Source organism: Camelus ferus, chromosome 9 (assembly GCF_009834535.1).
Source record: "Camelus ferus isolate YT-003-E chromosome 9, BCGSAC_Cfer_1.0, whole genome shotgun sequence".
NCBI lineage: Eukaryota > Metazoa > Chordata > Mammalia > Artiodactyla > Camelidae > Camelus > Camelus ferus.
The window spans coordinates 30512763-30527802 of NC_045704.1; the positions used below are offsets into that span (position 1 = coordinate 30512763).

At 51.7% G+C, this 15040-nt stretch overlaps 1 protein-coding gene across 2 annotated transcripts in view; it reads right to left on the minus strand.

Moving 5' to 3' along the window:
- Nucleotides 1–15040, minus strand: part of ZNF423 (zinc finger protein 423) — a 314357-nt gene that overhangs the window by 215896 nt on the left and 83421 nt on the right. Inside the window, exon 2 of one of the 2 annotated variants that reach the window (XM_014558254.2) lies at nt 13220–13340. The exons of the other annotated variant lie outside the window; for it this stretch is intronic. The gene's annotated coding sequence lies outside the window, so the exon portion shown is untranslated. The remainder of the gene's footprint in view (nt 1–13219; nt 13341–15040) is intronic. 2 annotated transcript variants of the gene reach the window in all.

Here is a 15040-nt window from a genome sequence, read left to right on the forward strand (position 1 = left end):
ATGGGGGCCGTCATGTAGGTGCCCTCGCCCCAGGTCTCCACCACCCAGGCCGTGGTGGGCAGTAAGCTCCCCCAAAGCTGGAGCCATCTCAGACACAAATCCTCCACATCTTTAGTCAGTCAACAAACTTTCTCTGAGCACCTACAATGTGCCAGCTGCTGCTCTAGGTGTACCTATAGCTGTGCCAAGGAACACAGCTCAGCTGCTTTACCCTGCTGAGGCTGACGCTGGTCACAAGCACCTTGCCCTTGATGGGAAAATAACCTGCTGAACGAATGCATGGCTCGACCCTCCCAGGGGGTGCTGCCCGGAGGCAAGCCACAAAGGTAGAGAGAGACGGCCGCTTCCCCTGCACCCGGCTCCCGACATGATGGGTAAGGAAGGAACAAAAAGAAAAGATGGTAGATTTGAGGGAGGGAAGGTGGGAGGAGTGGAGCAGGAAGAGGAGAAAAAGCAATCACAAACACCACCATCAAAAAGGAAAAAATACATATATTTCTCCAGCCAGTCCTTAACGGTGTCGCTCCTCTGAGCCTCACAATCTTAATAAAACTGATCTCGCCGCATGCAGTAATGAAGAACAGTCGGACAAAGCCACCCTGGAACCATGAAAATTGTGCGCTGTTACCGCCTCGTGACCTCCTGAGGCTGTGACCACTCTGCCCTCTCCTTGCTGTCATGTTTTGTCTCCAACGGCTGCTGGGAAGGAGGAGGTGGAGAAGCGGGCCGGAGGTAGGCAGTGGAGGGAGGACTCGGGGCAGCGTGGGGAGCTCGATAAATCCAGCTAATTTGTGGCCAGCACCATGGCCTAGCGCTCCTAATTGCTCCCAGTCTAGGAGCAGAACTCAAGGAGAGGATGCTGGGGTGCAAATCATGCCCTGGTGGCCGTGGCAGAAAGAGGAGCCCCATGGGGGGAAAAACGGGGGACAGGGAGAGACGTTTACCCCAAAGACAGGACAGGTGGCCAGGCTGAGCAAGAGGGGCTCAGGGTCAAAGGCAGACACAAGCAGTACTGACAGAACCCAGAGCCCCCGGGGCCACACCGAGGTCACTGGGGGATTCCGGCAGGTTCCACCCTCTCTGGGCCTCAGTTGCTCCATCTATAAATGAAGGCATGGGCGTGGAACAGCAATTTTTAAAGCAAGGCACCTTAGTGACTCTTGGCGGTGCCAAGGGAAGGCCCAAGGTTACCTCCACACACAGGAAGCCGCACTCAGTCGGCTGCAGGAGCTGGAGTCCCACGGAGCGGTGCTTTACAGATGTGAAAGCAGGAAGTGGGCAAAAGTCCACCCAGTCAACTCCTCCTCGCCGTCCAGGGCTCAGCCCAATAAACCTTAGGCCCCCCACATGTGCTCTGTGCTCACTGGGCACCTCCTTCCCGCTCTGACTACAGCAGTCATGGTCCTTCTCTTTGCAGAACAACTCGTTATCCCCATGCCAGTGAGCAGACTCCAGGTGGGGAGGGGTCAGCATCCCCCCACTCTCCCTCCCCACCCTGGCCCCCAGCACAGAGCCTGGCACACAACAACCATTCAGTAAATGTATGTGAACCAAGCAGTCCAAAAGGGCCCTTCCTACCCTACATTTAAAGGTCCAGCCATGGGTCTGTACACCTCTGGGGAAGGAAAGCTGAGAAAGTGGAACACAGCCCTGGTCCTTTCCTGCCTGCTGCCCAGGGATGCAGGGAGTGGAGCGCGCTCCCTGCCCTTGGTCCTCAGGGACTACTGCTGTAACCCAGGGGCCGTGACCCTCCAGCCCAAGGTCTCCAGTCCAGCTCCAAGAAGGGCCTGGGAGGCTAGGAGCCCCACCCCCTCCAGCCACAGCAGAGAGGCTGTGTAGAGCCTATAAAAATCAGCAGGCTGCCGGGGCATGGAGACAGCATGGTGTGCGGCCGCGTCCCGGGGAACACTGAAGTGGCGCCTAGAGACCAGGGAGTGTGTCTGATGGAGTGGTTGCCCCGCGCAGCTGCTGCTGAGTGAGGAGAAGCCAGGGTGCACACTCGGCTTCCCACGGACCCCACCGCGGGAGGGCGGGGCCTCGCCCCCTCCAAGGATCCTTCAGACCCGGTCGCTTAACCTCATCCTCTTGCTGAGGCCTGCTGGCTTTCTGCTGACTTCCCTCCAGCCCCCGGGGAGGGTGCTGACTCCCACAAGTGGGCTGTGAGACATTCCAGAAGTCTCCAGAAACCTGGACGCGAAGGCAGCTGACAGGACAAAGCCAACGGGCCCAGACAACACAGTTGAGGGGCCTCAGCAGGAAGGCGGCCATCCCCGGAGGGGATGGATTTAAGTGGGGAGTGGGACGGACCTACACCCGCCAATCCCTTGGGGCCTGGGAGGAGCGGAGACCTGGAGAGGATTAACCACAGATCAAAGGTCAAGTGGGCAGCGCAAAAGAAACTTCCAGACCCACCCCAGGGGCGGGGGGGGGGGGGCCCTCCTGGAGAAGGCCAATATCCTAGTGATCTATATGCGCACGCACACCCACACCCCATCACCGCCCCCTGCTCATCCTCAAACCGTCACTTAACTCAGATTTCAAACTGCTCGGGATGTTCTTTAGTCAACATGAAGCAGAAACCTTTTATTAAATGCTGCTAATTTTTTATTGATCACACTGTGAATCATTTCATTTTCCATTACCGCAAATGTCTCCTCTCAGGGCTCCACGATTACACTTCTTTATTCAGTCTCAAGCAACTTGTCACTTTTAATCAGTTTGCCGGTTCAGTCTTGCTCAAAAATTAGAAAGCAGGGGTCTCTGTATCATTACTGCTTTTGTTTAAAAAAAAAAGTTTCCATACAGGAAAGGTTATTATACTTGGAATAAATATACATGAATCAGATTCAAATGAAATTCCTCCCCGACTCTAACCAATTTTAGCATTAGCTTTTATAATTTTTTTAGGTTTATTTTCACGGAAAGACTATTCATAATTATTGCTCGTACTCTCCCAAAACACTTATGTTACTAAAGTGTGAAATGTCTTCTAACACAAAGACAGATCTCTGGGAAGTAATTACAGAAATGCATTCAGGGGCAATAATTCTATATTAGCTGTCAGCAGCAGACATCCTCTGAAAGGCACTTGTAATTATGAAGGAATTATTTGTGTAACCATTGAAGGCATGGCAGGCAAGCCCACCCTGAAAGTCTGCGTCCGACCAGAAGCTTGGGCTCCCTCATCAAGGGTCAAATTAAGTTTAAATCATTACCTTGAAGCCAAGCAAACGTGTTACCTGACTGTCTATTGTGGAGACGTTTTTTGAGACTCACTCAAGCACAATGTGGTCTTCCCGTTCCCAGCGTGGTGCAATTACCCTGAGTCTCAAAAGGATTCTGCCAGGAGCTTGTCACAATAGGGAGAGAAGAGGTGGCAGGGTGTCTGTTAAATGCTAACTCATGTCACCAAACAGAATTTTCAAGAATTATAAATTGCCGAGATGCCTCGCAGCTAACCCCCTCGCATTAAGAAGAGCCCAGAACATTATCAGGAAAGCACAAGAATTTGCATCAGAGGCAGGAAAGGACTCTCTGTGGGGAGCCCAAGGGGATGTAGCTGAGGGCACAAGGACTCAGCGGACTATCTCTTCACCCCATAGAAGGTACGACTGGGGTCTGAGTGGTGATGCCAGCTCCCTCTGGGGCAGAGACGTACCCTGAAATGAAGACATGTGGATGCAGCATTGGAGGGGACCAAGGAGATGCCTACATGGTTGTCTGAGCTTTGTCCCCAACTCTTGGCAAGACCTTGGGCCAGCCCAGTCACTTCCCACTCTGAGCCTCAGTTTCCCCATCTGTAACAACATCCTGCGTGAGTGTTGTGTTGAGGGTATTAGACGAGTGACTAGAAATAAAGAAGCTGCAGTCTTAGCCTCCTCCTGTTCGGAGCCTGGTTCTCCACCTATAAAATGGCAGGACTGACTCTAGGAGCCATTAAAGGAACCACCTGGGCTCTGAGTGCGGGGAGAAAGCATGGGGAGAAAAGCAGAGTATCTCCCCAGGTCAGTGGGTCCCACAGACACCTCAGGAATCTGCTGAGACCCCCTCAAGCCTCAGTTCCCCCATCTCTAAAAAGGACACGCCGAAGATCACTGCCCCAGGTTGTGATAAATCACAGCGTGAAACGCCGTCACAGGCTTCTTTAATCTGCTCACCTACTGGCGTTTGTAAAGAGACAGGTGCTTCCTAAGAAAACTCAGGGCAAAAGGCAAAGGAGATCTGTCCCCCAACAGCATGGGGCCAAGCTACCCCGGGCAGTGCCCACAGTTAGCAGGCCCACCCCGGCCGCAGCACCCGGTCCTCCATGGGGCCAGCCCTCTCCTTTCCCCTCTCTGAGGCTCACCTGGGGCTGGCCCTACCTCCAAGCTCCAAGGACGGGCCGATGACCCAGGCCTGAACAATCAAGGATGGAAATGTGACCCAAGTGGGGCTCCTGGGACAAAAATATGAGACATTTTCTGGAATCACTGGGAAAGAAGTTACCTAAAGTGATGGTGGGGTGAGCAGAACTGACAAATGGAGAGAGGGGGCTGAGGGTGTTTGAGCCACACACAAAAAAAAAATCAGATTACGTCTACATTTCTATGAACAGAGGATGGATAGATAAACTGGTACATTCACGGAGTGGATACCATGCAGCAATTAAAGCCAATAAAACAGAGCTACAGGTGCCAACAAGGATTACTCTTCCAAACACAACAGAGAGAGGAAAAAAAGCAACTTGCTAAAGATAAACTATGATAAAATGATACAATACGACAACATTTATAGGAAGTCTGAAACATGTATACCAATAGTATTGATGTGTCATTTGTATGCATTTCAAGAGGAAAGACAAACAAGGAAATGAGAAATGCCAGGCCCTGCGGGGAGGGAGAGGAAGGCGACTGGGAGCTCCAGTGGGTGAATGGTGCTCTGTTCCTTATGTTTAAGGGTATGTCTTGGCTGGTCATTATTCTCTTTTATGTAGCTGAAATATTTTATGATAGAAAAAAACTATTGGTGAGCCACTAAAAATGTTTAAATAACAGAAATGTTTAAAAGGACAGATGGTGAATGAATTGGGGAATCACAGAGAAGCAGAGAATTTTAGGTGGAGAAGCCTCCGGAGAAAGGACAGGGAAGGACACTTCTTCAGAATCTAAGACTCAAGGTATTGTTCCCAGGCCATGTGGGAAGTTAGTGGCAGAGCCAGGGCTAGTCCTCACATCTGTGGATCCTACCTCAGCCCTGTGCTCCTTCCCCTCCGTCCAGTGGGACAGGGGTGGAGAGGTAAGAACAGAGGACGGAGGGGAGTTTCTGGCTTGAGAAAATACCAGGAACTTGCTTCTACCAGGGCAGGAACTTCTGTCTGTTTTGTTCATTGTGGAACCCCCAGCATTTAGAACAGTGCCTGGTACATAGTAGGTGCACAATAACCGTGTGCTGAGTGAATGAACGAACGAATGAATGAATGAATGAACATAGACTGAGATTAATTAAAGTCATGCACATCCATTCATTAGAGCAGACTCTTGGACAGGACCCCTTTGCTGCACCACACCAGTCATTTTAAGCCAATGCAGATTTTCCACCTTCGCATCTTAGGAAAAAAAAAAAATCAATGCTCCAACTCTGACTTCTCACCAATTTTCTGACCCTCCCCTGGGCAGGCTGAGATTGTGAGTCACAGCTGAGTCTGGAAAACCACCTTTGGGGTGGTTGAGAATGGAAAACAGTCTTATTTAAGGAGGAGTCAGGTTCTGCCTAAAATGCATCCCTGCCCCCCTTTCATGAATGCACATCGAATGGAAAAAATTACTCCAACTCTCCCTGCTGGAGAACGTCTGATGGCTGGGCCGACCAAAAGGAGCCAGTTGCTAAGAAATCACACCGGGCAACGTCAGATGATCACTGGCTACAGGCGAGATATGGCCAGGGTCAGAGTCCAAAACAGTTTCTGGAAGTCTTTCCAGCAAAACCCTTTTCTGCACAGGAAGAGGAGGAGAAGGAGCCATCTTGTTGGGCACCCACTGTGACTCCTGCCCTATGAGGTGGGACTCTTACCAGCCTCAATTACTGATAAGGAAACGGAGACCAGAGAGGGCAAGGTCACACAGTGAGAGGATGGTGGAGCAGGGATTCCAGTGTCTAGCAGACAGGTGCTCCTTCTGAGCATGGAGGAGCTCCCTGGGGTGCCAGGGCTGGGCTCCTCTGGGTTCACCCCTCCAGTGCAGAAAGAGGTGAACGGAGAAGCCTAGGCCACAGCAAAGACGGCCACAGCCACAGCCTGCAGCCTTCCCACGTGGAGGACGCCAAGTTTCTATGGGGTCCAGGTGGTGGATCGTCACCTCCTTCTCAAACCAAGATACCACCCCACAAGGGTGACCAGTAGCACCAAGTTCCACCAGGGCCCCAGGGAGCAAGGTCCCATGGGAGACACCAGCTAAGAAGGGCACAGGGACCCCGGGGTGGGTGTGGGCAAGGCCAGCCCAGAAATGTCCAAACTGGGGACTCTGCCCATATTTCCAACAGAAATTCACAATTCCTGACCTTGGGGCTGATGCCAGGCATGTATCAGGCCAGCTAGTGGTCCCACCTTGCTTTCTCCCTAGAACTGTTTCTGTATTTCTTTGGGGGGGGGTGGTAATTAGGTTTATTTATTTATTTATTCTTAGAGGAGGTACTGGGGATTGAACCCTGGGCCTCATGTATGCTAAGCATGAGCTCTGTCACTTGAGCTATACCCCCCTCCCCCTGTTTCTGTACTCTGAGCATCTTTCTTTCCCACAAAAATGAGACTTTACTGTTCTTTCTGATTACAAAGATAACAGCAACTGATGTCACACAGTAAAGTACAAAGAAAATAGTAAAATAAAAAAATCACCTGAAGCCTCACACCCAGAGGTTTGGGCTGTGGCCACTCTGATGAACGAGATCTCGCATTTCCGGACACATGCAGTGATCCCTTTATAAGAGTGAGATCCCGAGTTGCACACCCACTTGTAACCTTTTTCCACTTTGTTCCGCTCAACACGTGTGATAGGCTGAGCGTGACACTCAGAAATACAGAAACAGTTCTGGGGAGAAAGCGAGGCTGGCCTGATACATCGGGACTGCAGAGTCTGCCTCTACAGCTTCACCTAGAGGGAAATCTCACAGTTCCCAGTTAAATACGAACAGGTCTCTGTAGTGAATTGGGGGGAGGTGGGCCTTTTCCATCTTACAAAAAGATCCTCTGCTATGAAAATAACTTCACTCTGTCTTTGGGTTAACAGCAGGGTTTCAGGAGATGCAGGTCAGAGGGCCATCTGGGTTGGCATCACCTGAAGGGGGATCCTGATAAAATGTAGATGACACACCAGCAGCCCCTCTCTGAATATGGGGCCTGGAAATCTGTATTTAACAAGCCTCCATAGCCCCGCCCCTGAGAACCGTCCTCGTGTCTTTAAAATAGAATTGAAATAATTATGATTCTCCAACACAATTTTCAGTCACCACCTTGGACTAGCTGATGGTGACTCCCAAGAAAAAAGACCTTGCACCAGCACTGATGGCTGGAGTCAGGTCTGCAGGACGGCGCTCCCCAGCGCTCAACCTTCCTCTCTCCACACCTTCTTGGACACCATTTCCCACTGCATCTGTGCAGAGGACAACCGGCTTGCAGTGGAAAGCTTGGGCAGCTGACCTTGAAAGGAAGGATGCTCTCAGCCCATGACCCTGCAGAGTGGTGTATGGGCCCTGTCTCTGGGTGTCACTCACACGTGTGCACGCGTGTATACACGCATGCACACTCCCATCACACTCCTGCCCAGTGGACTCTTCCTCATACCCACTGATCCCAGGGAAAGTTTAGGAAATTCCCACTCTGGGAATTCTCAGTTGGCGGCTTCCTTTCCTCACTTCTCCACCAAATAGCCAAGGTTTTTCCCTTCCTAGTCATGAAGCAGGGATGCTTCCTGGGTTTCGTCACTAACAGCTAAGCACAGGACCCAAGTCATTTCCCCCTCCAGGGGCCAAGCCAGGAGGGGGAAATGAGCTGATGTTTCTGGGAAGCAGGCCCCTCTAGGAGACAGCTTCCCGTCTCTGCCAGCTGCCGGCTTTGAATCACCGAAGACAGCACCGGTGGCCGGCCACAGGCAGGAGGCCCGAGGCCCCCAGGGCTGGCCTACGCTCTTTTCCAGGAGACACAGGAGCATTTAAGATGGATCCATTTATTCACAGAACACTTACCAAGAACTGTGACGTGCCAGGGACTGTCCAAGGACACAGCAGGGACAGAGGCGGGCAGACCCTCTCAGGGAGTCTACCGCCTCATTAGGGAGAAAAGGGGCAGACACACAGAGAAACAAAATCAGTCCTGCGAGTGATCAGTACTTTGAAGGAAATACAAGAGGTGATGGGTGGGGGCCGGGGAGGGCAGCTTTACCCGGGTGTCAGGCAGGGCCTCTCTGCAGGGGGCATGAGCTGAGCTGGGGGCACAAGAAGGAAGCAGACGATCCATACACGTGGATCTGAGGCAAGGGAGCACGAGCACAAAGGACCCTGAGGGGACGGAGCACAGGGTGCATTCCCAGCAGTGAGAGGGGACCAGTGTCTGCACAGCCAGAGCAGGGAGAGCAGTGCTGGGCCAGAGGACAGCCCGGACAGCCATCAAATCCTGACTCAGACAGTGACCAGGAGGGAGCCGGGAATCAGCGCCAGTACCCTGAGTCAAGGCAGACGTGAAAAATACAGAGTGAAGACAGATTGAAGGCGATTGTGTACGAATAAGAGACTGTGTGAGAGCCTCTGGACTTTCATTCAACTTGGTCAAATCTTCTGCAAACATTTCAAACGTGCTGGCTCTGTGCAAAGTGCCGTGGCCGGGGTACCAGCTGCACCATCAGACCTGGGTTCAAATCCCACCAGTACCACAGCCAGACAAGTCTTCTGATTTATCAAAGATAAAATCAGACTCAAAACCACGCTGGTCTTCCAAGTGTCAGACCATGCATGCCCCGTCCCTGCCTACCAGTCCAATGACAGGATCAGTCTCAACAGTCCAGCTGCACCAGACGGCTGGGTGGGGAGTTGCCCATCTAGGCGGGCATGGGAGTCACAGTCTTTGAACTCTTGAACCAATAACTAACTCTTAGACTTGAAAAGATAAAGATAAAGTGCCACCCAAGTAGGACAGGGATGAGGCTTCTGCCAGCCTCCAAGGGCAAGGGTCTTAACCAAGACCCCACAGCAAGGGGGTAGCAAATTAAGAGCGGCAGGCTCCTCTTGGGACCCCTGGTCTTGCCCTCTCAAGCTATCCTAGTCCCTATCAGGGTGCTCACCTCCAAACTGAGCTCCTGGAGAAGAAAGCTGGACTGAGAGGGCTATCACCATGTGACAACATCACCCACCCTGTCCAAGATTCACTGGCCCAGGAATCTAAGAATCTGGGCCACTGTAGCAGTGACCTAGCCCAGGAAAGGAATTTGAAACAGGTGGCCTAGTGCATCACCCAGCTTCCATGAACCCTGGCCAACAACTGCACACAAGGGGGACCACATCAGTGGCCCAACCCCGATCCCCGCCCCTGCCAGGCTCAGGCCTGATGGACATCCAGCAGCCCCACAGGAGGAGCTGCAATGCTGGCTCCTGCCTGCACAGCTGGTCCCAGCCTTCCCAGCCCCAGTCCCGGCACCAGCTGCTTGAAAGATTCAAGGGCCTGGGAGTCCCCACCAGAACCGTCCCCACCTCTGACATTGTCGCCGTCTTCAGCAAAATCTAGCTGTGGGTATCTCTCCAAGCATCCTGTCCTGTAAAAAGGGGAGCAGGGAGGAAGGCAGGAAAACTGTCCTCAGACCACAGAAGAGCAGGCTTGTTCTGGGAGATCCCAGGGCACAGAACCAGGTCCCACGGAGCCAACCAGGAGGAGAAGAACTGCCCCAGTCCACCACAAGGCCTGAGAGCGTGGGCTTTACCTTCAACAAGCTGGAGATGCACCCCTGCTTCACAGCTCGTGAGCTGTGCAACCGTAGGCTAATGATTTAATCTCTCTGAACCTTGGTCTCTTGCACTGTAAAATGGGAGAACAGCTGTGCAAGAGGCTGTCAGAAGGATGACAGGAGGTACAGAGAGAGCCAGTGTGGGCCTCACGTGGCCTCATCCTCTCAGCGAATCATGACTGTGGGCCTGCCGTGCACCAGGCGGTGTCCTCAGGCTGGGGACACAGCCATCAACAGAACGGACAAACTCTGCTAGCTCACAGGGAATAAAATATCAGAATCTCAGAATAAAATCTCAGGCGGTGATACATGCAAGGCAGAGAATTAAAGCAGGGTGGAAGTGAAGATGGGCAGAGGCAACTTTAGCTAGGGCGGTCCAAAGGGCCTCTCCCGGGGATGGGGGGACGGTGTGGAGCGGGGCGAGGCATTTGAGTGAACATTTAAGTGACATGACGAAGAGGCACAGAGAGAGAGCAGGAAGGGTTTTCCAGACCCTGGGGCTGGAGCGAGCCTGAAGGGCTCAAGGAATGGGAAGGTCAGCATGCGTGGTTGGGACAGGTCTGATCGGGCTTTATAAAGACAGGGCCAGAAGTCTGGGTTTCACACCTTCTCCTTGTCCAACAGGACAGTGACACGGTACCCTTCACCCCACACCCTGTCTACTTTTAGTTCCCTTGGCACTCAGGACCTTCTTGCTTTTATTGTTTATTGTCTCCTGCCACCCAATCCAACGTAAGCTCCAGGGTCACTGGTTAATGCTTGGCCTAGAGAAGTTTCTCAATAATGTTTGCTTAATTAAGTAACTATTGGCATTCAGTAAGTGCTCCATAAATGTGATTGACTGGGGCTGCCACAAGGGTCCAGGCTGCTTTATAAGGAGATGAGCCTCCCATCCCTGGAGGCATTCAAGCAGAGCCTAGAAGAAAACATGCTGGGGACTGCTGACACTAGGAAGGTCTTAAATGATGGGGGCTTCCAGGCTGTCTCCTATTCCAAGAGCTGCTGAATCTGCCCTCTGCTCAGTTCCGGGGGACAGCCAGCCCCTGTGGCCACCACTGGGCAGCCGAGGACAGACACTGTCTGTGGGGCCAGGACACATGTGCTCAAAGTTCGGACAGCTGCCTTAATTTCTGGATAATTAGAGATTTATTATTAGCACCACAAAGTGCAGCCCCTTATGATGCTTAATGAGAGATGTAATCACTACGGGAGGGCTGGAGGGGGTGTGGGCGAGGGTCGGAAGGAAAGAAAAAACTTTTTTTTGCCAACATTGTGAGTTGAGTGCCAGGCAGAATGGACTTAAATCCTCCCTCAAAGGGCCCCCTGGGCAGGGCACTTCCTGCAGACAATTGGAACTCAGCCTATGTAGGGTTCGACTTCCTTTGTGTTAACTAATTTCTGACTCTGGGTTTTCAGCTATTTATTTCTAGAACAATACGCTCACTGCAGCAGTGGTCCAGTGCAGCCGTCTTCCTGGCGGTGACAGTGTGCTCTCCCTCCCTTTTCTCTGCGGTGGGGTGGGGTGTGGAGTGTGAAAAGCCATCTAAAAGAGGTGGGGAGAAGTGGTCAAGCCCCATCCTCCCCAAGTGAGAGTCTCATTTTCAGCTCTCTGGAGCCAGAATGTAAGAGAAACCCCAGAGGGGTCTTGGAGACCCAAGATTTCGGGCCAGGCAAGTGACAATGACGGGGAAAGAGGGTCTGGCCCCCAGAAGGAACTCTTCCTCCAAACAGTAATTAACCGAGGTTCCCAGAACCCTTCCCCAAGCCAGCGCGCGCGCATGCTTTTTCCCAGTCTGTAATCTTTTTCTAATTTGCGTTGCCACTTTCTGCTTCCTCCAAGCCACCTTAATTGGAAACTCTTTAGTTCACACGGAAAGTTCCTCTCTGCTCTCTGAGGACACCTATCGAGGGTGGAACCGGGCTCTTCATCATAATTCTTACCAGACATAGCTAATAATGACCCTCTTTCACTAATGAAAAAAACACACACATGCACACATTGTGGCTGCTGTAATTAAGCTTGTGACGAGTTGAGTTGGAGGGAAATTAGATTTATTTACATGCTGTTCTGTTGCTGATGAAGCACTAGCTGTTGGGAAGACTTCTAATTAACCCTCCTTTAGAGGGTGTGCTCTTCGTGCCTCCTTCCCTCGACGTACCCTTTGTAAATTGCAGTTGGTTAATAATAATAATAATAATAAAAAAAATAATAATAATTAGCCATTCTTAGAGTTCAGTCTCTCCTGTAACTCTTTAATCCTCGAGCCGTGTTGCCCAGATGCTGACAGTAATAAAATGCCTGAAAGTTCTCAGTTCTGAGCTGTAGTTACATCAGTTCATCAGCCAACGAGTGTTCCAGGAGAGCCAGCCCCCGGCCAGGCCCGGTCTAGGCACTCGGTGCATCAGAAGTGGAACCATGAATAGGCCTGCCTCGGAGGAGGTGAGGATGATGGGAAAGGAATTCGGGGAGTGGCCAGCTGAGGCAGGAATAAGGGCAGAGGACCCAAACGGGGAGGCACTGGAGGCGTGGGTGAGGGAGGGAGGGAGGAAAAGCAGATGCAGCATTTAAAATGAGAGCTGGGCAGAGCCCACAGCGGAGACTAGACGTCCAGGGTTTTCTGAACAGACTTGCTGCCTGTTGCTGACTGCTGCCTCTGTCCGTGTGTGTGCAGCTCTGTCTGGGCAAAAAAGAGGCCAGGGATGTCAGGGCTAGAAGCACGCAGGGCTGGGGCTAGGTGTTCACATCCTGGCAGTCCTAGGTTCTTAGAAGAACCTGGTTTCCAGGAAGCAGCGAGATCAGGCAAGGGCATCCACCACCAGTTACTACAGCCCCCCGGGTCCAAGAGGCCACCAAATGCATGGCACTCACGAATTTCATGACAGTTTTTTTTTGGGGGGGGGGTTATTTTATTAGACATACACATGGACATTAAAGTACCCCCCGATGTCAGAAAAGTTAGATTATGATAAAATACACGTCTTAGAATTAAAGCAATATGGTAATTAAGTCTTTAGAGGACAGCCTTGCGGGAGGCCAGACCCTGCCTGAAATACGCAGAATCAGGCAAGCTCCTCACCCGTCCCACATGTGGCCAAGGCCAGGAGCGTCTGCGCAGTCACTGCCCATTCTGGGTGCCACCATCTCTCAGGGTCATCTCCCCTCCAGGTATTGGCTCAGGAGGTCCCTGCCCTTCCCTCCAGGGAAGCTCCAAGTTGGAAGAAACCTCAGAGACCATCTCATCCAGCCCAGCTCTTACCTGGTCAAGACCACCCCTCCAGCATCCCTCAAGGGCTGTCCAGAGCCAGCTGGCACACCTCCAGGGGAGGGAGGTGGTTGCGACAGTCACCACCTCCCAGGGCACTGCCGGACAATGGACTCTATGGAGGGAAGGGGGCACGGATAGGTTAGGAACATGGGGACAACACCTGTCTTGAGTTTGGATACTTGTGAGCACCTCTGGCAACAAGTCCCTAGTGAGATGGGGGTGGGGGGCATAAACATGAACAGGCTTCAGAACCCACATCCATGCAGCTGCTTAATTACTCGAGTTTTTTTCTAAAGCACGTGGGACGTTTTGAAAGCCTAAGTCCTGCTGAAAGACGGCACAGCTCTAGACTCCAGAGTGAGGCAGGGGAGAATTCTCATTCCGTGTCACCAACACACAATAAACTCGTGCTTGGGTGTTTAGATCTTCTTCTAAACTACCTGCCACACAGTACAATGGCAGTTATCTCCTTCCCCTTAGACGTGCAGCATGGGGCAAGGTACACATGGCCCTTCGAGGAGAGGGACCAAACCCAGCACCCCTGTGTGCTCCGTGCCACTACAAAACAGACTTGGCATCAATGTGTGTCAGTAAGTGAGGCCAAGAATTTCTAATCTCAAAAATCACATTCTCCTTGCCTTTCAGTGTCATACTGAGGATCCCATGGGTTTGTGATGCTTACCACTCACTCAGCTTACTGACCTGCTGCGTGAACATCTCCCATGTTCTCCTACGTACCCTCGCTTGAGAGTTCATGAACTTGTAGCAAAAGGAGCCCTTTGTAAGGTGTTCACATAATCACCACCACCTGCCCTGCACCAGGGAAGGGGCTCTGCAAATGTCTGCAAGGTGAACAGGGAGACCAGCCCCTGTTAAGAGGATGGCTTTGTCATCCACTTGCTTGAAGTAAATTTCCAGGACATGAGGGGCCCCTGCATGCTGAGGTCTGCATGGCCCGTGCCAGAGGTTAACGCTGTTTAATTACCGGGCATTTTTAAATCACCATAGCCCAATCCCACAGAACTCACACCTGTAACTTCTAGAATCCCACATAGTTCCACAAGTTATTGGAACGCTTGGGAACTCAAACCAAGCCAGACACGTGACCACCTGCCCGCGAATCCCCCCTAGGGGAGAGTGGTGAGGAGCCTGACTTACAGGAAACACCCTTGCCATCAATTCTGATGAAGAATGGTCTCGAAGACACACATACACGCACCCTGGATGCCCCAACAGCAAAACTCAGGTTTACCTGCCATGGCAGGTGCCCGAAAATTAATTTCCCCAAATGCTCAGAAGGGGAAATATGTTACAAATGACAAGTAAAGGAAAAAAGTAGGGACAACTCCTCGCTCGGAACCGGTCACCAGCTGGTCCACTGCAGCCATCATCACCCTGGTTCAGTACTGCATCACCTCTCCCCTTGATGACAGCAAAACCTCAGAGGCTTGTCTAGGCACTTGTCAAACCCTGAGAGGACACCTGCTACGCAGTAAGCACTAGAATGTTCTTGTTCCACCTTCATCTGCTAACAGTGGAAAATGGTTTATCCAGGAGCCTGAACATCAGAAGGATCCACTTCATGGATTTGTTTTAAAGGATGTTTAAAATAATTATTCTTTCAAAACTTACTCTACCCTCATACTCCTTAAAGAATGACACCCCAAGTCTAAATTTTAGTGGTGAGGGCTGCATGCTTAGGTGATAGGACTTGAAAGAAATGCAAGGAAGTGATTGCCATAAATCAGGTGAGTGGTTACCTCTGGAAGGAGGAGGGGGCTATGGCTGGAATGGAAAACACAGAGGGGGCTT